This window comes from Pteropus medius, unplaced genomic scaffold (assembly GCF_902729225.1).
Source record: "Pteropus medius unplaced genomic scaffold, Ma_sr-lr_union100, whole genome shotgun sequence".
NCBI classification, from domain to species: domain Eukaryota; kingdom Metazoa; phylum Chordata; class Mammalia; order Chiroptera; family Pteropodidae; genus Pteropus; species Pteropus medius.
In genome coordinates, this window is record NW_024349802.1 from 9,866,624 (window position 1) to 9,890,729 (window position 24,106).

Genomic DNA, 24,106 nt, shown 5'->3' on the forward strand with positions numbered 1-24,106 from the left:
AACTCAAATGTGCTGTGCTCTCTACTGTCTCTGTCTCTGCCTGGAGTGTCCTTCTCTCACCCTTTTCCATCCCTGTCCTATCTTCATCTGTCTAGTTCCTATTCCTCCAAGTCTCACTCCAAACATTTGTTGACCACCTGGCCTGCAAAGGGCCCCTGCTATGCATTCCTGAGGACCCCATCGGCCTTCACTATGCTCAACAGGCTTGGTCAAAGTCTGCTTCCCCTGCTAAACCATCAACTCCCTCAAGGATGTGGACTTTGCCTTGTTATCTGTTCACCTGTAACCTCACTCTCTAGATGTTCTAGCCCAATGCTTGGTACTCAATTAGCAGGAGCTGCCTCATGGGATGAGGCTGCCTCAGTGCTGCTCCCCTCCTGGAACACCAAAGCCTAGACTGCCCCACCCCAACTGGGTGTGTGGAAGAGTTGGGCACAGGCACGGGCACGGGCCCTCTCAATTTTTGAGCAGCTTACCGACTCCAAGAACTCACACAGGGTAGACCCCAGCCAGTGTTCTAAATTTTGCCTCTTTCCTTCCCTTAACCAATTCTCTCATGTGTCCCCGTCACCACACATCCCTGTCTGCCTGAGAAAGGGATATCACAGAGGTATTCAATGACTCCTGGGGTACCCCTCCTGGGAGTATTTGCATCTTCTCACAAAGAAAGGTAATAAATGTATAAAAAAAATCTCCAATGGTATTAATAGAATTTTAGGCAATAACAGGAGTAAAAAAAAGATTTGGGGGCCAGGATCCTCCACATGGTTCCTGAAGTCAGCTTTCCTGAAGTTACCTCCCAGAGGTAACTTCTACCTCTGCTGGGTCTAAGATCAGCCCTGACTCAATCCTAATGTTAGGTACTGCTCACCAGCCAGAGCAAGGCAGTCATGACATGTCCACAGGTAGCCACTGTCATCTCCTTTCAGCCTGACCTCTCCTGGCAGTCCTTGACACCAAGCCTCTGGCTAAAGACCAGAAACCATAGGCTAGAACTTCTGCTTTCTTTTCTGGCACTCTAATATCAATTCAACTTTCCAGACCTAAGGTCAGCACGGCATCATGATGGCTCCTTGGCTACTCTCCTTCTCCTACAATACTCCAAACTCTGTTCCAAGAGTCACTTGCAGTCAGCTCTGCATGGAGACCCTGGATAAGCTGACATGCTGGAGATATCCATTGAGGAGGTGGCACAGAACTATGCAGAGGAGCATGAACACTGGAAGAGGGAAGGTCAAGTTGACAAATATCATACAATGAGATAGAACTGCATGAACTGCAGTGGCATAACGTAACATAACAGATGGATAATTAGATTTATTCTAAAAGCTGTAAAAGTAGGTAATTAAATAAAATATGGAACAATGAATCTGCCACAGAGAGACACTTAACAGCCTCATGAGGGCCCTGCAGCTGGCACAAGCAGCCTGGGAAAGAAGGAGTAGGCAAGGAACCTCTAACACTGACCTGATGTTTTAGGCACCAATAAATTCAGTACCAGCTCAAGCTAGGCACTATGAGACAGGCTGATTTCAGAGGGAGATAATCAAACTCACGACTGCAAACAGTGTTATACCATGGGAGTACAGTCTCCTGTCTACATCTGAAAGACAGCAGCAGCCTGAGGTAGACCGATAAACTCCCCACCACTGGCATGTTTAGCAAGGCCCCTGTAAAGCAAGATTGACAGATTGTATTTATCTCTGCAGAAGCAGAGATGAAAAATGCATGCACGGATGACAAGGTTCACTGACATCGAGAGGCAGGCTGGGAGATCCAGGCTCAGTCCCTCATTCTCCTCCCAAAGGTTGGTGGCAGATGGTGAGGGTACAGTTACCCAGATTAAGAAACATGAAGTGAGTATCCAATGTGTGTAAAGTACAGTGTTGAGCTCAAGGTTCCACCAAGGAAGCAGCTTTCCTGAATATGATATTAGCAATTTGGAAGCAAATAGTTAGATCAGCTGGAAGCTGTTTCATATTAAGACTGTTTTTAAGGAACAAAATGGAATTCAGACTCATCTAAGGGAAAAAGAAAATTTGTTGGGTCCCACCATGAAGAATAACAAAAGTAAAAGCACAATTGAGTCCAGAGGCTCAAGCAATGTGCTAGGCTCTCTCAGGCTGCATCTCTTGACTTTCCCTCTCTAGATGAGGCTGCTTTCTTCAGACAGGGATTAGTCTGTTGGCCACTGGCAGCCCCTATATACATCAATCCCAGCATAAAGAGTTCTCCCTTTAAAATGTTATAGAACTCCAGGGCAGGACTTTGGCCCTGCTTGTGTCACATGCCCACCCTGGACTAATCACTGAACAAACGGAGGAGACACTATAAAGGGTTAGTCTAGATCATATGACCAGCCCTAACTAAAAAGGGAAGAGATGAGACACAAAGGTTAACAGCCTTACCTGACCACATGGTTCTGAGGAAGAGATTATCAAGGAAAGGAAGTGCTTTTCAAAGGAGGAAGATAGAGGAATGTGTCAAGAGACCAAAAAGGACATATGTCAAGTGCCTTTACTGCTCACCACACTGTTTTACACCACCCTGAGCCATGATCGTGGATAACAATTGGTTGTTTAGGGCTAGGCTAGGAGTCAGTGCAGGGATGTAACAGTCTGGCTTAGTCTCAACTCACAGAGATCTAGTTTGCCCCCACCAACTTTGAGTGCTACAAAGGCCCTGCTGCTAGTCGCTTTAACAGCAGCCCATCTTTGTAGCCCTGTCCCCAAAGCCCAAGCATGAGACTGTGCAAATACCGAACAGCTCCACAGTTAGGAAACTTACACAGTACTAAAACATAAAGCCCCCAGGCATCCAATTCCCTGGAGGCTTTCCACACCCACTAACTTGAATCTTCTTCTCTTAGCACCAACCATGGAAAATGAGCTTCCCCAAGCTGGAAACCTCAGCTTAACACCTCTTATAAAGAATCAAGGATAGGGATGAGGCTCAGCCCATAGACATCAATGGCTCCACAGGGTCACTCTCTATTTCAAGATACTCCTACCTCTTGGAGAGGGGAAGCAGGTATTTTAGGTACAGAAACAGAAAATCCACCATATCCCCAGTGCCACAAAAGCCACCACTTGCTCAATGCCTAGCACAGAAAGCTCATAGTGGGGCCCTTGCCCTCATGTGGCTTGGGGGAAGAGAGGTCCCTGGTCTCCCTCACCTCCAGGGCCCACTGCACACTCTTCTAATTCCCTCATCAGGCTCTAGCCAATAACCTCAGTCATCTCTCTAGCTATTCATCAAAGCAGCTTCCCTTCTCAAAGGACTCTGGGAACTCAGACCTCCTTCAGGCCACAAAGATCACACTCTTCCTCCAAAAGCCCAGAAGGAGCTCTGCTGAGGTCTTTAGGGAGAGCTGAGACATACTCAGGAGGCCTCTTCATTCCAAGCCAGCTGAGAACAGATTATGGGGATCCTCAGGAGCAAGACCCAGCAGAGCCATCTCTAGGCTTCAGCTCCCAAACTCTGCACATTCTTAAGTGATTCTGTCAGCTTTACCACTGAGCTAGGGCCTGCCCTAAGCAGTAATTCTAGCCAACGTGTGGCTACCAAATTCCTTCTGCCACTGAGGCATTCTCTAGAAATGCAGGAAAATTAAACTTGGTTACCATGTGGAGTAGCTAAATGCTCTGTCTACGCCTGATATTCCAGAGCCATGTCTGAAGGTCTGGTTCAGCATAGCCATGCTGGGCCCAGATGTCAGAACCTCCAGCCAGGCTGAAAATCAGTTTGCCAGCTGATTTTGAGCTGGCTCTGTTCTTGCTCCACAACATCACAATTTATTGCTGCTGTTAGGAGCCCCAGGGACAAGACAGCTTCCACCTCTCACTCTGCCTCTGCCTTTCCTGAGCATATGCTGGAACCAATCACCAGTCAAAATTTGGAGTGAACCTCAGTGACTATGAATCCCAAACTGAGCTTAACCAACTTTTCTTGAGCCACAAACTAACCCAGAGAAACAGTTCGAACAGCAACTAACCTTTTCCCCCATTCTAAACTACTGAACCTGGATAAACTACATTCATCAAAATGGTACCGGAATCAAAAATTTAATCCTTCTCCCTAGAGGCAAAGAGGTGACTATTTTGATAACTGCGGGAATCCAGGTCCAGTAGACCCATGGCAAATGATTCCTGAGTCCTCATGAAAGGAGAAGAAAGACGGGTCATAAAAGCAGTAGGGAAGATTAGCAACCTCGGGGACAAGGTACCAGTGACTAGGGGTAGACGAGTACTTGTTTAGCCTCCAATAAGGAGAACATGACTCTAAGAGCCTGGGCCCCAGGATTCATAAATAATGCCTCACTGGTCACCTGCCTGAAGGATCCAATCAAACTGTTGAATACGCCTCAAAACTGAAGTCAAGTATGTGCCATGAAGGTTCGAAGGGCTGATGCCAGAAAATCCAATAGCAAGTTCTCTTACACGTCTTCATTTTCTATCTTTTAAGTAGAAAATAAATAAACTCATGGTAAGGAAAAAAAAACTTCAAATAGCACAGAAGGTACAAAATAGAAAGGAAAAGTCCCTCATGCTTCATACTCTTAAACAACTGATTTTTATATTACATATTAAAAATATATATATGCACTATACATTTATACATAAATCTTCACTCCTTTGCTTTTTATATGAATGGATCATTACTACATATGCTATTTTCAATGCAGAGACCCTACTTTACAGACAGGAGAAGTTGCTCAGGTCTCCTAGTGTAGTCCCCTGGTGCCAAGTAGTACAGCAGCAAATGGAAAGAAAAAGGGTGGTCAATCATATTTTAAAAATCTGCAGGAAGATCTAACATTCCAGAGTCTAATTTAAATCCAAAACTTCCTCAGAGAAGTGTGACCCTTGGCTCCAAGAGGACCTCTCCCTCTAACCCAGGGAAGAGAGAATGCCACCTGTGTAAAGCATTCCTCCTGGATTCTCCTGCTTTGAAGTTGGCAGCTTGACCTCCCCCAGAATGTTATTCCAGAGCTCTCATTTTTCACCCTCGTGCCTATTACCACTCCTTGGGCTCTGATCTACCGCCTCCATGCTCCTCTGAAACATCAGCACTGACAGGGCGGAACAACTGAGAACAACAGGAGATGGCCTCACAGTGTTCACATTGTAATGTCAGCTCCCAATTATCTGTACTGTTGAAAAATTGAAAGAGGAGAATAATCCACTCAGCTGATTTGGGAAGCTAGCCAGGCACACAGATTATCTCAGAGTGAATTATTCACAAAGGGATAATTGGGAGTTGCCCAAACTTCTATTTGTGGTACAGGCATCACGTGGAAGAATATTCGTCATGAAAAATGTAACTGCTAGAAAAAGGAAGGAGACTGGCTCCCAAGGCCAGGTTCCCTTTGTATTGCTTGGTGAGTCACTGCTCCTCTCTTGGTCTCTCTGAGAGTCGATGAGCATAATGATGATGGTAGTGGTAGGATTGAAATTAATAATATTAGTCGTAACAGCTCTTATTATATTTCTTTACCATGTGCTGTGCTCTGTACTATGAGCTTTACTTATACTATACATATATTATCTCATTTAATCCTCATAGGGAGTCTGTGAAGCACTACTGTCTTCTCAATTTTTAGTTGAGGAAGCTGAGGCTTAGATAGGTTAAGTAACTTGCTCAGGATACATAGTATCAAGCTGTCTGTCTATCCAACACACAGGCTCTTACCAAAGAAGCTCTTTACCTCTCTCATTTTGTAAGGGAGAGTCTTCCTTACAGAACATGAAACTATAAGGAATGGAATTAGCCCCTTTTTAATATAATATCATCCACCTTCATCTAAGAATGACTGGATTTCAAGGTACCAAAAATGGCTTCCTCCTCTGAAAGCAAGAAGCCTGTAGGAAGAGGCTAGTCAGCTGGTCGGCCCATTTCAAGAAGTCCAGAGTCTGGATGCACAAGCCTTTAGACGACTTGCAAGATAGCATAGTCTTCTATCACGCACTTCATCTATCAACATGATCAAAGACTCAGAAATGAAACCACTGTCTTCCCGTGACATATCACTTCAGCCAAGAGGCAGTTACTGAGCTGGGCAGCTCAGCATCATGAGGCCACGGCGTAGAGGAGGGATGTGGGCTCTCACAATGAGCACTGCCCACCTCAGAGATGAATTATCTATAAAGTGACTGGGGCAGGCCCTGGATGTCTGGGGACCCCTCCCACAGTGCCTAGGACAGAGTCCTTGGATACTAAGTGTGGTAGCCAGTCTCCAAAATAGCCACCAATGATCTTTGCCTTCTGGTATTTATGCCTTTGCATAGTTCCCTCCCACAATGAATCATGGCTGATCTGTGTGACCAAAAGAATAGAGAGGAGGTACTGGTGTTGATTTCCAAGGCTAGGTCATAGGAAAAATGAACACTTCTGCCTTTTCTTACATTGCTCACTCTGGAGGGAGCCACGGGGATATCTGAATAGCCCTGTGAAGATGCTCGCATGGAGAGAAACTGAGACCTCCCTCCAACCACCAGCACCAACTTGCCAGGCTTGTGAGTTGGAAGCAAACCCTGAAGGCCCAGTCCCAGCCAACACATTGACTACACTTCCAAATTCTTGGCCCACAGAAACTGTGAGAAATAATAAATAATGACTGTTGTTTTAACCTACTAGGTTTGGAAGTAACTGGTTATACAGTAATAAAAAGCTAATAAATGACAAGAAGAAAAGGAGAGAGATGTTTCACAACATTCTGTTTCCAGCGAATGAAGTATTAATGGAAGAATTGGGTCTGATACTAGGGCTACAGGCACCAAAAGCCCTAAGACCCTAAGGTCCAGAACACTATACCAGAGAGAACAATGACCTTCATGGCTCAGATGTCCCAACTCTCCAATCGAGAAAAAGCTTGCAGAAAATACAATGCCCACACGTCTGCATCTAGTCAGGATGACAATGACAACAATAGAAACTACCATTATTGAACACTTACTGGGTGCCTGGCATGAGTTTGCAACTGTTGTTACATTATCTCCCTTACTCTTCATAATAATCTTCAGAGGATGCACATAACAGGTAACCGATAAACATTTGTTGCATGAGAAAATAAACTACCATTAGGCAGTTCTTCTCTGCAACTAATCTAGATCCTTTTGATATAATTTCAACTTTCTATATTACATATTACTTTAATGTTTGGAAAGCTTACACTGAGCACATATAACTTTTAGAGTCAGAGGGAACAACACACATGAAATTTTTAAAAAATATCTGCAGAGCAAGTAAAGCTCTAATGACTATGTGCCATCCACTGCCCTCCCCAGATAAGTACACCTCTGTCCTGAGCTGACTCTGAGATAAAGTTTGGGTGAAGGAAGAGAAGATAATAGCAGTTAACACTCTCTGAGCACTATTTGCCAGGGACTCTTCTAAATGCTTTACATCAATTAACATATCTAATCCTCCACAACAACCAACTCTAGGTAGGTGCTATTATCCCCATTTTACGGATGAGTAGACTGCTTGTGAGATTAAATAACTTTCCCAAGATTAGAAAGCTAATGAGTAGTGGAATCCAGATTCAAATCCAGGCCATATAGTTCATCTTATATTCTAATTCACCGTATCACACAGCCTCTCAGGAGCTACCTGGAACTGTAAAAAAGTTCATTCTCACTCTGCTGCTGGGTTGTGGGAATCCCACACAGGACCCTGTGGTGCTCTCAACCTCTGGGGAAGGGAGTGGGTGTGTTGCCAGCCAGTGGAGGTAGCCGGACTGTCCTACTCCTCTTGGGATCAGGGTACCATAGCCAGAGCCAGCTCTAACATTGGAAAACCAGGTAGATAGCATGGTCTCGAGTCTGAAAAGGCACAACCTCGTGATGAAAGTAGCCACATCCATGGAGAGACACAGAGGCTGACTCCATTTCCTAGTCCAGAAAACAACAATCTTCCCAGTTATGAGAGGCTATCACGGCCATCAGATCTACCACCCAGAATCCTGATAAGAAGGGATGACTTGAATGAGACACCCAGAACTTTCTACCATTAGAGGTATAAAATAAAAAGGTAGTAAGCTCTATATTCTGAAAACATGAAGAATTCCTTCACACAAAGCAACCAGAAGAATCATTCAAAAATATAAATCAGAATTTGTTACTTCTCTCATTAAAAGCCACCAGTGGCTTACCGTTACCCTTAGAGTAAAATCCAAAGATATCTTACTTTGGTCTCTCTGTGCGCATTGCCAACTTGCCCAGCCTCACTTCTTGGTCTCCCTCTGGCTCACTCCACTCTGGCAACACTGGCCTTCTGGCTGCTTCACTGACTAGTCAGGCTTGTCTCTGCCTCAGGGCCCTTGCACTGGCTATTTATTCCCCCTGCCTGGAAAACTCTTAGCCTAATGTGTGCATGGCTAACTCCATCTTGACATTTGAGTTGAGGCCAGAATGACAGCTCTTCAGAAAGTCCTCTCTAACTAACCGATCTAAAAATTCCCTACATCATCCTATTTTATTTTCTTCATTAACACCACTGACTTTTAAAAACAGCTTTGTTGAGATATAATTCACATACCATACAATTCACCATACAATCCAATAGCTTTCAGTATATTTACAGAGTTGTGCAACCATTACTACAATCATTTGAAACATTTCTCCACCCACCCTCCCCTGAAAAGCCATAGCAATCACTCTCCATTTCTCTCTAATCCCGTCTCTCTCCCAGGATTTGGCAAAGCACTAATTTACTTTTTGGTTCTATAAATTTGCCTCATCTAGACATTTTATATAAACGAAATCATATTATATGTAATCCTTTGTGGCTTTTTTTCATGTAGCATGTTTTAAAATTTCATCCATGTGTAGCATTTAACAGTACTTCATTTCTTTTGTCAAATAATACTCCATTATACGGATAAAACACATTGTATTTATCCATTTATCAGATGAACATTTGGGTTGTTTCTGCTGTTTGGATATTATGAATGCTAATGCTACTGCTACGCATATTCACGTATAAGTTTTTGTGTGGACATATGTTTTCATTTGTCTTAGGTATACACCTAAGAGTGGAACTACTGGGTCATATGGTAACACTGTGTTTAACCACTGGAGGAACTGACACGCTGTTTTCCACTGTGACTGAATCATTTTAAATTCCCTCTAGCAGTGTATGAGGGTTCCAATTTCTCTACATTCTCACCGAACACTTGTTATTATCTGTCTTTTTGATTAATAGTTATTCTAGTGAGGATAAAGTGTTACCTCATTGTGGCTGTGATTTGCATTTCCCTGGTGATAGTAATGTTAAACGTCTTTTCATGTGCTTATTAGCCAGTGTGTATCTTCCTTGGACAGCTGTCTATTCAGATCATTTACCTATATTTTTAATTGGGTAGTTTTTTTATTATTGAATTGTAAGAGTTCTTTACATATTCTAGATATTAGAGTTCTTTACATATTCTCTTATTAGAGATATGATTTGTAAAATTTTTCTCTCATTCTGTGGTTTGTCATAAAACTTTCTTATGGTAATGTAACTGACTTAATTTTTTTTTTTTTACTAAAAGATAAACTATTTAAGAAGCAAGACCAATCTGTCATGTTTACCACCATATTCCCAGTACAGCAGGGTACCTAGCACATACTCGGTACTCAATACATATTTTTCAAATGAATAAAATTTTAAGGTCAGAAGAGGTTAAGTGTTGAGATGCACTATGAGAAAGAGCTTCCTTGCTAGGAGACAGAGGTAAAAATAAGATGACATGTGGAATCATTTTTGGTCTAGAGAAGATATTGAGAGAGAGAGAATGTCATCTTCCACAGGAGTACGGGGAAAGGGCATCGAGAGGTCCTAGATGCAACACAGCTGAGAAGTGCACATCAACAATAACCAACTCCCTCATTTGAATGCTCACACAGTCATCCTGTCCTTTCAGCCACTCTGGAGAGCCAAAAGACAGAACAATGGCTGAGGAATGGTAACATACCAGGCAGAGGGGCTCAGCTACAAGCGGGAGAGGTTTTTTCCAGAGTCTTCAGCTCAGCTTAACATCCCTGAGGTGGGCTCCAAGCTCCTTTGTTGTTCAGAATTGCTAGGGCTTTTGTCTCAGTGTGGCTGACAAGCAAAGTTTTACTAGGAAAATAGGAGGTAAAAGCTGGCTCCCTACTCCTCTCACCTACTCTGTGCCAAGAACAACAAAAAATCTGAAGAGTTGAACATCCAAGCCACAGAACCTCATCAAAGCACTGCAGGGATCATGGACTTGATTGCCAGGGGGAGGTGTTTCACCAGCCAAGCAAAGAGGGTAGAAGTATGGTATGGGACCTCAAGGTTGGCTGAGTTCTGAAAAAGGCAGATAGTTTGGACAACCAGGGCAAGGGGAGAGGTAATCTCGCAGACAAGCAGGAATATTAACAGAGGCATGTGAACTCATCATATGTAGCATCAAAGGGTTCAAAGTCAAGGGCCCCTGCTTTCTTTCTATTTCCTGCCTTCCACTATTTTCCACTATGTTACCTTTCATGATAGGAAAGGAAGGGCAGGATGAGTTGGAGAGAGAGGTGTGCACATAGAGTTGCCTCTAGGAGGGTAAATATTCATGAACCATTCAGTATGTGAAAAGCAAAGAGAGAAGATGACAAATGGCGCAAATTAGAAAGAAAGGGTGGTATCTATTTTTTAAATGGCTAAAGAAATGGCAAAGGATTGCTTGCTAAAAATACTGTGCTTGACCCTCTCCCCAATGGCAGGGTCTCCTTCTTGTGCTTGGTGACAGACAACAGGCAAACTCTACTCCCTGTGTGGTAGGTCTAATACTATCTATCATGGCAGGCTCACATTTGCATCAAAAGTTCATCCTGGGTGCCTGTCTCCAGTAATAAGGAGAGGATCTCTTCTGAGAAGCATTCAGGGCCCAATACCACAAGCTGAGATGCACAGTCTTTGACTTCAAAAGGATGCCTTGGTGAGGAGGGGCAAGTGAATGAAGGACCCCAGTATAGAATTCAACTACCAGAATCCAATTTATCAAAAAAAGAGGGAAGAAACCCCAAACTATGTTCCCCAAGGGATAAAGTCCACCTCAGGAGTGTTTGATAAGAGTTATTTTATGGGATTGGTGAGCATCTAAATCAAGTTTCTTATCTACTGCCCACTCCTGAAACATATCCTACTGGGTTTGGATCTGCCCTATGGCACATGGAAATAAAGAATAAGCTTGATTATCATTCATGGGCAGAGAAAACAATAGGAACACAGATATTTAGCTAGCTATCTCTCTCAACTTCTCTCTCCATCCTGCTCCCATCACTATTCTTTTCTCCTCCCCCACTTATCTCTCAGTATCTCTGTCTCTATGCATTTATCATCACTTGGTATGTCACAATGCCTAGATTATGTCTTAGATCAAACCACAGTCTAGCTATGTGACCCTAAGGAAGTACTTGACCTCCCTAGACCTCAGTTTCCTCATGTGTAAAATGGAAAAGATAATTATACTTATTCATAATATTATGTACTTGGACAGATTAAATGATAAAAATGCATATAAACCTCTTAGCTCAGTGTCTGGACTATTGTAGGTACTCCGGTAATTTCTAAACATTCTTCATGCCTTTGTCTAAACTCTAAACATATTGAAGGTAATAAATATGGCAAATACATCTTTTTAGCCCCATAGAATCTAACAGAGTTGAAATTCAATAAACACTTGCCAAATGACCTGGCCTCTCTGAGCCTGTTCACCATGGGTGACAATCTCTGCTGCCAAATGTCTTTGCCTAGTTCACGGCTATACTTATTATCTTTTGGTCAATCCTCCCACCATCGGTGAGGTGTACAGGGCAAACAGCATCTCCCCCTCCCTTCTTTAGGAAAAGGTGATAATAAATTGGAAAACAAACAGGCGTGGGCGGTATTTGCAGCTCCTCAGAGTGATGCCCTATCAGTTTTCAAGTGTCACTATTTACAACAACTTGAACTGGCGGAGATAAAGTATTTTCCTTCCAAGACAATCAGAGCATTTTATAGGGGTAGTTTCACCTCTCTCCATGGCACCAGGAGGTATAGGAGAATATTCCCCCTCTTCTAGGTAAGGGCTTTGGCCAGTCACTGTGCCAGTCAGTGGGCTTCTGCTAATTCTGGCCTCTGGGTCTCTCTGTATCCCTGGATGGCATCTCTGCTTCCTGTTGGGCTTCCCAGCATGGTTCTTTTGGGATGTATAGGAGACAAAGTTACTTATCAACACACCCATGAGGGGCAGGGGAGAGAAGCATCAAGCACTATTCCAAAAAGCATCCCTCTTGGTAGGAAGCCCTTAGCCATGACTGCTACCTGGCTTAGTCCTCCCCTTCCAGCTCATCACTGAGAATCACATTTGCCTAGCAGTCCAGAGGCTGGGGTGCCAGAAAGAAAGGGGAGCAGGGCAAGGACAGGTCCTTTCGTACTACATGAGACGTACAGAGGATATGTGTCCAAGTATATGTGTGTCCTACCACCACCCATTCCACCCTAATGTGTCTCCCATGTTCCACCAGCTCTTCCCAATAGAGCTTGTCCACTTACCTGGTCACAATCGAGAACACTGCTCCCAAGAAAAGAAGAGGGACAGAGAGGCTGGCAATAACTGTTAATGTGAACAACACTGATGCCCAAGCAGAAAGAAACAGTCTCTGTGAGATAGAAGCCTAGTTGGCACACCTCCTCCTAGAGATGGATCCTAAGCTACTCCCAGACAAGAGATTCCTCTGCTGGGAACAGCTCATTCAGACAGCTCTCTGATACATACCCTGTGACAGCACTAGGCATTAGACAGATAGCTGAGACACAAGAGCCACAAGTAGTGTCATCCTGGAGGCTAAAATAAGAGCTTCCTGTCATATTGGGCCTTGTTGGGAGATTAGAAAGGTGGCTAGAATTTTCTCCTGCTCCAGAGGACAGGTTCCAAGCAAAGTCTAGAGAATCAAAGGCTAAGGTAGACATTGCTAAGTTCCTCTCCCACCTTATATAATAACCAGCAGGCTTACATGTGTAGCCTATCCTTTTGTCACCGAATAGAGCAGCTGTATTTCCAAGACTCCAGAAGTATTGCTTTGGGCAGATGGGAAGTAAGAGCCAGACTCAAGGGCAAAAAAAGAGGAATGAGCTCTCAGTCCCTGGATGCCAAGGGTTACTTAGTCCCAGGCAAGACTGACAGTGTTCAGCCAACTCCTCCCTTCTCATACATGGTTGAGCCTTTCAGGTCAAGGGAATCAGGCATGGTTGCCTAACCAGGACTGTCACTCCTCCATCCATCCCCAAGTACCCAAACAAAAGCAAGTAGAAAAATCTGCTGAGTACTGCTTGCTCTTGGGGTCCAGGCTAGGGAGGCGGGGGAAGGGTTCAGCTGAGGCTGAGCTGGAAAAGCAGAAGATGCCTCTGATAAGAACAAAGGCTGTATGGGACACAGGGGAATTAGATACTTGTCAAGCGCTATTCTTCACATAGGGGACTCCAAAAAAATAAGCAAATTAAACTCCTTTGTGCCTAAGACAATGACAGCAGTGGAAGTATGGGCTAGAGTAGCTAAGTGGGGCCAAGGTAACAGCAGGACATGGCAGTGCGAAATGAGAAGAAGAGAAGCAGGGCTCAGTTCTGAGCTCTACAATGGTCCAAGGGTGTGGCATGAGCCTTGGTTTCACATTCTCTGATGTGGGACCAAGAAACCTCACCTCTTTCCCTTGGTGATAGTACCTTTATAGGTATGTTCAATTTGGAGCATGCTAGAATTAAGAAATGTCATCAAGATTTTTTTCACCCCTTTCTGAGGTGCTTTGCTGTGTTCATTTTCATCTAGGGACAATCAAGATCCCTTATGATTCCCTCTGACCTGCCTGGTTAGCAATTCAAGAGGAAAACATCTCTGGCAGCAAAACAAAAGTAGACTTCAAGCAGCTTTCCCTCTGGTTGGCTCCCACGTAAATGAGCTGCCTACAGCCTGACTCGCAGCTCAAAATGGAAAAAAGGGAGGGAAAAAAAGCACAGTTCAAAGGTAAGGGTGAAGCTTGCCTATTTGGGGGACTTCTATGGACATGAACTCAGCATGCTGCCAGGGACTTGGCACAAGCACCGACACCTAGAAGAAAACTCAGGAAGGAAAAGGACAGTGGTACACTTTTCCAGTCATAAAGTACCTCAGATTTCTAGTCCTCTCATTTTCATAAAAGTAAAATGATTACTCAAATGTCAGTCAGCTGGCTGTAGACCTGAGGCTGTGACTCATGTGTCCAGACTCCTGAGTTCAGGACTAGATCACCCTCACTCCTCCCACCCCAAGCCCATGGCTAGAGTTAGTGGTGGGAGAGGGTTGAGAGGGAACTTGGGCTTCCTCCCTCAGCTCCTGGCCCAAGAAGGGTAGCCAGTCCATGAAGGCAAACCCAAGTTCTCTAGCTCCACAGCCGATGTTCTGCACTAACAGGCGTCCTAGCAAGGTACCAAGGCTCCCATCATCCTCATGGACCTGATTAATGTGGCTGCAGTGCCCCACAATACCAGGCCTTTTCTTTCCCACTCCCTGGATTGCAGGGTCTCCACAGGCAGCAGCTGCCATTTGATCCAAACATTAAAAAAGAACACATCCATCTATTCACTGTGGAGAAGAGGCAGTCATTTCAAACCTATACATTATGCATCCCTGCTGAAAAGGAAAAAGAGCAAAATTAAAATTCTCTCGTAACATTTCTGCTTAAAAAGACAGAAAACCACTTTACAGTTGTACTAGTCCCAAGCCCAAGCAGCTCTAGGCTCCCCCTGCTTCCTCTTCCCCTTCTTGCTGGACAGCTCCAGATGTGTCGCTGAGTTTCAATGATTCATTCTAATGATAACGCATGCTCAGACCAAATCATGGACTCTGATTGATTAAGGAGGCAACTTGCACAAATACCTGTAATCTAGTTCTAATCTTGTTTGTTTCCATTCCAATTATCCTGCATCAATGGTTTAAAAATGGGAACCGTCTGGCGCATACATCCAATCCATTTTAATAGAGGATAAATCTGGGTTATTGTGACCCTTTCCTCTCTCTCAAACCCAGGACAGCACAAGCTGTCTCAAGGCACTGATTGGGCCGAATCAGCTCTCTGTTCAGCTCTTCAAGGATTCAATTAATCATAAAGCCAATTCCATTCTGGGCTCCATCTGTCTTGTCTCCTTCGGGGACTAATAATCACTCACTGTGTGTTTTTACACACCAGTTGAACTGAAATTAAGACTGATTTCATCATGGAGCACTCAGGAAGAAAATGCACTTCTTGAAGGAAAATTTCAGAGCTATTTTAATGTTTAGTTTGGGTAAAAATATTTATATTAAATAAAAGAAAACTTTTTTAAAAACTTAAAAATTCTTGACATTGTAAAATAATTTCTACCACTCGAATCCTAGAAAGAGGGCAGCTCTTCAAAACTAGAATCTCTTGATGTTGGATCATAAAATAGACAACTTGTCCTTGGGCTACAGCAAAGCATGCATACCCAAAAAACAAAAAAAAAATTGAGTCAATTTGATATGTGATATACTCTTTTTAAAAATCTAGTCATCCATCCTGAAGACAGTGGACAATTTAAATTTCCAAATTATTTTTATTTTGAATTATCTATTTGTGGGGAGGGAGGATGTGAGAGGACAGGTACCATATTCTTTTCATTATTTAGGACCTCTGGGTGTCTTAAGCTGATCCTGAGGATTTTAAGCCCTCACACCCCTCTAAAGGGAAAGAAAGGACTTCCACCTTCTGCAAATGGCCTGGCTCTCCCAGAAGCATTAAAGTGGCTGCCCTGGCAAACACTCAAGATGGGCCCTCTTACCCATACCCAACTCATCACCCCCATCCCTCTGGGGATTGTCTCTTTACCAGGAACATGACCATTAAAGGGCCACAGTCCAATCAGTCAGCAACCTGGGTCTGAAAGCATTCTCAACTTGTCAGCAGGTTTCAGTGAGAAAAATGCAAATAGCTAAGCTTTTTATTTTTCATTTTTCACAGTTACAAAGACAAAGCATCTTGGCATTTCCAGAGTCCAAACTGCATAGTGGCCACGGTATATCTAGCACAGCCCCTTACATCTGATTGTTACGAAACACTCCCAACACAGTGGATGAGAAACAATGCGGCCAAGGAAACCTAGTATGTGGCTGCTTTATTGTCTTAACAGGTTTTAAACTAAACTTCTGAATTGCACAAACTCTCAATCAAAACTAACCACACATTGACTCCAGACTTATCGAAGATGCTCTGAGTCATACTGGCTCTAAAAAGCCATCGTAATCACTTCTTAGACACGACAATCAAATATATCCTTCGTTTAAACAATAAATTTTGCCTAGTAATAAGTCTAATTAATTGGAGCGCTGTCATTTTTAAACATCAGTCAATTAACACATTTTCCCAAAAGCTTCCACTTGAGTCATTCTACATTTATCAAAAACAAAAGCCACCTCCTAAGAAGCTCTTTAGATACTAACAAAAAATGATAACCAAGATATGTTGTTAAATGAAAAAGGCAAATTGTAGAATCATGTATATGTAGTAACCTACCTTTTGTGTAAAAATGGGAAAAATACTATATGGGTGTTATGTGCCTGAATATGCATAAAACTCTAGAAGACACTGGCAACACTGGTTGCCTTGAGGAAGGGATGCTGGAAAGCACAGAAGTGAAGTGGGAGGAAGTGTTTTCACCACGGCCCTTTGGTGTCCTTTGATTTTTTAACCATGCAAATACATTACCAAATCAGAGTTGGACATTAAATTTTAATTTATGTAAGTCACCTCACAGACACTAATCTGAGAATATACCAAAACACTACAGAGAAGTAAGACTACATTCCATGGAGGAAACAAAAATTTTACACTTCCTTAGCCATGCAGTTTTAGTGAACATTTGGGTTCAGACTTCAAGAACACAGGGCCAAGTTTAACCATAGCAAGAGAGATGTGGGGACCTAATTGGCCATTATGAATATCTGAAGACAAGTGGTAGTCAACAATGAAGGGAGGGGAAAGTAGAAGGTGGGAGGGCAAGCAGGCTGGACAATCTTGTATAAGACACCCATTTCTCCATGTAGCACCAAGGCACCATCTAGCTTGAAAGCCCCCAATAGTTTCTCACCTTTGCAAAAAGAGAGATTGCAACTCATTTAAGGCAAAGTTCACTTTGAGTTACAGGACTAGAGAGGGGACTTTATCTCAATTTTGCAGGAACTCATTGTTCCAGATCCCAGGAGTTCTCTGACTGGAATGATACTTAAAAGCCCTCTTACTTAGCCTAAAAAATCAGAGCTTCTGACTCATTTTCTCATTCTGGCTGCCAGCTGGCTCTGTGGTCGAACAAATCAACTGATAGAGGTACTGAGGGGGATCTGAAGTTCTTCTCCATTCAGCTACTGATCACTGTACACAACTCTTTGGCAAAAGCGTCTGGGCAACAGGAATTTCATGTTAAATGTCACAGGTACACTCCAGGGCTTGCCTATTCCTGTTCTCTTTGGCTGGCTGAGAACTGCCCAGCAAGTTTAGTCCTGGGCCCACTTTCTGCTTGGCCTTTGCTTCTCTTTGAATCTTAGTGCCCACCTTAATGTGGGTCCACACACCCCCCAAAAGAGTTTTCCACCAAGACAATGAGGACTGTGAAAATTCACTCGTTCAGAGTGAAGGTACCAGAGCAACTGTGAGGTAAAGTCCCTCAGAATGCCCCCAGAACTCCCAATCTAATGTTAACCAAAAACCTACTGAGGCAGCCTCTGTCCTCAAGTTCTTGCCATGAGAATCTAAATGACCTAATCACAAAAAATGACTTGGGGAGGATACCTGGGAATTCAGCAGGTGGCTTGCATTTTATTTTTCATACACTTTCCAGTTGGCTTTTAAAAAGAGCCTTCAGTTCCCTTTAGCCTTCCCATTTTCTGGGTGCTCTGCAAAAGGAAGGCTCCATGACAGCCTAAAACCACCTTGCACTTGCCAGTTTGAGAGCAAAAGCCTCTGAGATATTCTGCGTTCAGGCATGTTGGCCAGATGCTCTGGATGAGCCTGGGGCAAGGGCCCAGCAATAATCCTTTCACGGCAAGCCTGGATGAAGTAACAGTAGCAACAAAGCAACTGATTAAATGCAGTATAAAGGCTGAGAGAAAATGAGATAGAAATAAATTAGCTTTAAACCTCAAGGTTGTATATGCAAATGAAACACAGTGGGGGCTGGGAGGCGGCCTGGGAAGTCAGTTTTAGAGATTTCTCTGAAACAAAGGGATTATGGATTGCCCAATACAAAGAAATCCTTCTGTTCTGCAGCCACATGACAGCTTTTTACCCAGTGCTGTTTCGCTAAACACTTCACACACATTCTGAGATAATGGGATGCAGCCAACTTCCTGAAAAAGCCCTGAGACTCACCCACCAGTCTTCTACCCAGCACTGGCAGCACAGGCTGCAAAGTGTGGCTATCATCAGCAGGAGACAGGGTCGATATTTCCTGCCATCTCTCAATTACTGCCTTCTCCCTACCCTTTATGAACTCTCCTCTTTAAATAAGGACTTCTGTTACCACCAGAAGAAAGGCTGGGAGAGAAAACTTCTTACTGATCAGAATTCAATAAAATATTCAGAAGTACTTGACAGGAGTGAGAGAAGAGAGAAGTTCCCCATTTATGACCTTGTGATTTAAATTTCATAGAGACACCACTCAGAAGAGGTTTGACTATTCTGAAAAAATGAACCAAAGCAGCAGTTTGAGACATGCTTGCCCAGTATGACCAGGCCTATTTCTGGAAAGGCTGGTCAGAGCTGTTTTCAGGGTTTGTTGCCAGGGGGCAAAAGCCTGTGGGCATGAAATTCCTAATGAGGCTCAATTGCCCATTTGATACTTCCTAATGCATAAGTGGACCATGGAAGGAAAGAAAGGTACAAAACTGACTTTTATCACGTTACATCCTGACTACCACTCAGACTATTGTCTATGGGAGCTGGCTTAAGGAGATGTCCATAAATCCTACCTGTTTCTTCCCCATCTCATTCTCTGCAAGCTCAAAATATCAAAGTCAAGAGCTTGTGTAACTGATGAAGAAAAAGACTAAGGTCCCTATTCAAGACCCTTAGAGGGATGGCCCTTTCTGTGGGAGCCTGTTAACTCTTCAAACTATAGAAAAGAACATGGGCTTTGATATCAAAGCTCTGGATTTAAAGTATAGCCTTCCTACAAATTATCTGAGCACCTTTGGGCAAATATCTCCTTCTTTAAAGCCAGAATACTATTACCCACCCCAAGAATTCTTGCAAGGATTAAATGAGACAATATATGTAAGACCTCTGCCCCTAGCAGGCTCCTTTGCCACAACCAGACTTTTTTATATCCAACACTGTACCTAGTCCAGGTGAGTCCAATCCTCTCTGTTATACTGTGCTCAAGTCCTGCCCATTCTACATAAAAGAAACTGAGTCATCGGTATTTTCTCAGATTATCTTTTCAAGTCTCAACAAAATAATTTTATGCTAAACTGTTCCAGAGAAAAAAGAAACTTTTTTTTTTTAAAGCTGAAAGCTAGCTGTGGCAGAAACTGCTAGTGGTCCCTCATGATCTGTTCTCCAACTCTTCCACAGTAGCAAAATTATTACTGGGCAAATAAAGTACAAAGACTACATTTTTCATCAATGTGGTATAAGCAGAAGCATCATTTAACAGCTTTTAGGATCCTCCTTAAAAGACCTCTCAGTCATTTGCCTCCTCTTCCATGTCTCTGCTTCTACTCTGTCCTCTGGAATGCAGATCAAGCCGTCTAGGATGACAAGAAAAGGGAAACTGCTTAGGAAGGGCATCACAATGTGACTGGAAGGAACTTGAGACTTCTGTGTCTCCCTGGGGCAGGGCAGCCGCACCAGCCCTAGGCTGCTGACCTGAAGATGTTTAGATGAGAGAGAAATAAATGTCTATCTTATGTATGCCATTTTCTGTCACTTGCAACCAATTCATAATGTCTAAACCAAAACCAGACACATCCTTTGTAATCACTTCCCCTTAAATGGGAGAGTACAACTTGCTTCTAACCAATACAGCAAAGGTGACAGGCTAAATGTGATAATGTGGATGTAATTACACTGTGCAACACTGTAATGTCTGTTTTGCTGAGTATTCTCTCTTGCTGCCTTTGAAGAAGCAATCTGCCATGTTATGAGCTGTTTATGGAGATATCCACATGGCAAGGAACTGAAAGCAGGCTCCAGCCAGCAAGAAACGGAGGCTCCTAAACTGACAACTTGCAAAAAAACCTGAATTCTGTCAACGACCACACAAATTGAGAAAGAGATCCTTCCCCAGCCAAGCTTCGGATTAGACCTAAGCTACTGCAGAGATGCAGAGGACCCAGCTAAGTCATGCCTGGCTCCTGACTCAGAGAAATTGATATAATAAACACACTGCTTTAAGCTGCTAAGTTGTGGTAATTTGTTAGGCAGCTATAGATGACTAATACTATGACCAAGAAAATTCATTACATGTCATTCAAACATGTAAGGATAATTCACTATTAGGTAATACACAAATATAATTCATCCAAAGAGAGGACATAGTAGTGGTATATCATATGGCCATTTTGGTAGATGGGAAAAGGCACACAATTCACTAAATTCCTCTTAGAGCTCCTTGATGAAAATAAAGTTGATATAAACATATTTACCATTAATATAGCATACTTAATATAAACATACATAACATAAACAAATACATACACAAGTAGATAAAGCACACACACATCAAATGCCAGCATCATGCATAATCAAGAAGTACCAAAAGGATTCCTATCAAAATAGATACGAATAAAAGTATCACTATTATTACTATAAAAGAAAAAATTATCATTCTTTGCAAGTATTATGATTGCATAAATAAATGAATAAGCTAAAAAGTTGTTATAAACAATAAGATAGTTTGGTAAGGTCGCTCACAATATTTTTTAAAAAATCAATAGCCAACTCTCATTTCCCATAATGAATTAGGTTATTCAGACCAGCCCGCTCTTTGAAGACAAAAAAATTGAATAAAATATTTAAAATACCTCCTTAAAAGCATCAAAAAAATCAACAAAATAAGTAGGAACTACCAGTCCAAAAGCTAAGAGAGAGAAGGAACGCAGAAAGGCAACCAGAGTACTGAGGCCACTCAGACCTAGAGCATTTGTTGATTCAAACTTGAGTTTTGGTTTTGGCAACCTTGTGGAGAAAGGGGGTCAAGGTCGAGAGTCACCCAAAGTAGAAACCCTCCCCACATTTATCCTCAGAGTGTAGTCTTTTAGAGTCCTGGCTTAAAGGCAAATCAGAAAAATTGTACTAGTAATAAGAACTACAATGAGGGCAGCGGGGGGGAAGAGGGAACATTGACAAAGAAAAAACTGAACCCAAAAAGTTGAAGCTACAATCTAGCCTTCATAGTTTTACAGTCTAGGCTGTTCCTATCCCTTGGGTAGACTTGAAAACCTCAAGTTGTGAACTTGATCCTAGATAGTCCCAGCTTGTTCATTACCTCTAGGCACTTGGTAGGAAAAAACCCAAATCCTCTCTGAAAAGATTTCACTCTAGGCCCCCAAACAGTTTTTAAAAAATTAGTGCTTATACAGTCAAAGATAATCAAGCACATAAGGAAACAAGGTGCCACTGATACAAACTAGCAGAAACAGACCTGGAATTATAAAACATGGATTGTAAAATAATTATGTTTACAATGCTTGAATAAATACATCCCTAAAAATATCTGCAGTAAATAGAGAACTATAAAAAAGGGATATATCAGACTGTGATGAAATAAAAATTCTAAAAATTAAAACATTATTCAGCATTTAATGGACAGATTCAATAACAGATTAGACACAGAAGAAGTTAAATAAGTAAACTGGAAGACAAGTCACACAAAGTTATCTAGACTTTAGCACATGTGACACAGAGATGTAAAATATGAAAAATAGGTTAAAAAAAGAAAACTAAATAAGATGGTCTAACGTGTTTAATTGGAGTTTCACAAAGATATGGAAGGGAAAGAGGCAAACAATATTTGAAGAAATAATGGATGAAAATGTTCTAGAACAGATAAGACAAAAATCCAACTAAATAAATTCACCAAACTCTAAGCAGGAAATTTCAAAAACAATCTACACCTAAATATATGATCATGTAAAAGTACAGAAAATTGTCAACATAAAAATCTTATAAGTAGACAGGGGGGAAAAGATTTTCAAGGGAGTGACCAAATGACAGTTAACTTCTCAGCAGCAACAGCAGAAGACAGAATGAAACAATATATTTAATCTGCTGAAAGAAAACAAATATCATCATAGAATTCTATACCCAGATAAAACTTCTTTTGAAAATTAGGACAAAATTAAATAATTTTAGATAAAACTGAGACAAACAAAACAAAAACAGAGAATTTGACATTATATATGATGTGTGTGTATATATAAATGCACATGTATATGTATATATACATATAAAAGAGAGAGGGGCAGTCTATCTCATGGTCAAGGTGCAGAATGTACATTCTTTTAGGCACATATGGAATATTTATAAAAACTGATCATATGCTAACCAAACAGAAAGTCTCGAGAACTTTCAAACAACTGAAATAATAAAAACTCTCTGACCACAAGATGAATGTCAATAACAAAAAACTAGAAACTTTCCATTATATTTAGAAATTAAGAAATATATGTAAGTATAATTCGTGACTCAAAGAAGTCATAACTAAAATTTTAAAATATTTTTAACTGAACCATACTTAAACTACTGCATGTCAAAACTTTTGGATGCTATTAAAGCAATAATCAGAAGAAAACTCTTAGAAATAAAAAATATAGTCCTTTAAATTACAACTTCATGGGTATAATAAATACATTAGACACTACTGAAGAATCAATTAATTGGAAAACAAAGTGGAGGAAATCATCCAGAAAGAAGCATAAGAGATGGAGAGGTTAAAAAAATGAAGTAACAGTTAAGAGATGTTAGAAACAGAGAGTCCAATATAATCTTAATAAAAGTATAAGGAGAGAAGAATAGAAAATGTAAGGGAGAGCCAATGAACCAGGTAACATAATGAACCAGGAAATTTCCATGTCTGAAGATTGAAGTAGCACAGGGAAAGTCAAACAGAATAAATTAAAATAATTCACACTTGGAAATATAATGGTAAAACTTGCTAATAATTAAATGCACCTGAAAAACCTTAAAATGGTCAGGGGTCAGGGAAAAACTGATTGCCTACAGAAAGAATAACTCTTAAGATTGGCAATAGATTTTTCATCAATAACGACAGATACCACAAGGATAACTAAACGTACTATGATTCAAGAGGGAGGGCAAAATAAAGACAGTATTAGTAAAAACTAAAAATGTTTATCATCCCCAGATATTTGCTCAAAGAATAACTAGAGGAAATTGAGTCCCAGAAGGAAAAAGTAGGCAAAGAAATCAGTAAACATACTGATAAATATAAACAGCATGAAATGTAAAATATTAACATTGATTATGATAATAATGACTAATTTATGAAGTTGGTTAAAAATAAGGTAGAAATAAGATATTAGCCAACAATCTCATGGAGAATAGAGACTGTAGAAATTTAAGTTAAAGCATTCTTAAAGTTCTTGTATTTTTTAAGGGGAGGTAAAAAACTTCACACCTTAGCAGCCTAATGAAACATGTTAAAAACTCAGAAGTAATCACTAAAACCAATGGCAGAAATTAATCCAAATATGTCAATAAATCGAATTGAAAGGGAGTGGATTAAATCCCTAATAAAAATATATTTAATTGTATTAATAAAACAAAATCTAGCTCTAGGTTGTACAAAGAAAAAGTCTATCCAAAATATAATGGGAGAAAGACTGAAAGAAAAGGGATGAAAAAGATATATCGAGAAAATACTAACAGAAAGTTGGTAGATATATTAATATCAGACAAAATAGACTTGAAAGCAAAAATGATTTATTAGGAGTAAAAATGATCTTAATAATATAAGGTATACATAACCAGGAAGTTGTAAGAATCCTGAATCTATTATATACACTTTACAAATAAAATAAAGCAAAAACTGAGCAAGTACAGGATCTTTTTCTATAGGGTTA

The 24,106-nt window shown here is 41.4% G+C and overlaps 1 protein-coding gene across 9 annotated transcripts in view; it reads right to left on the reverse strand.

Annotated features, from left to right (window-relative positions):
* Nucleotides 1–24,106, reverse strand: part of SIL1 (SIL1 nucleotide exchange factor) — a 168,475-nt gene that overhangs the window by 20,924 nt on the left and 123,445 nt on the right. The window lies entirely within an intron of this gene.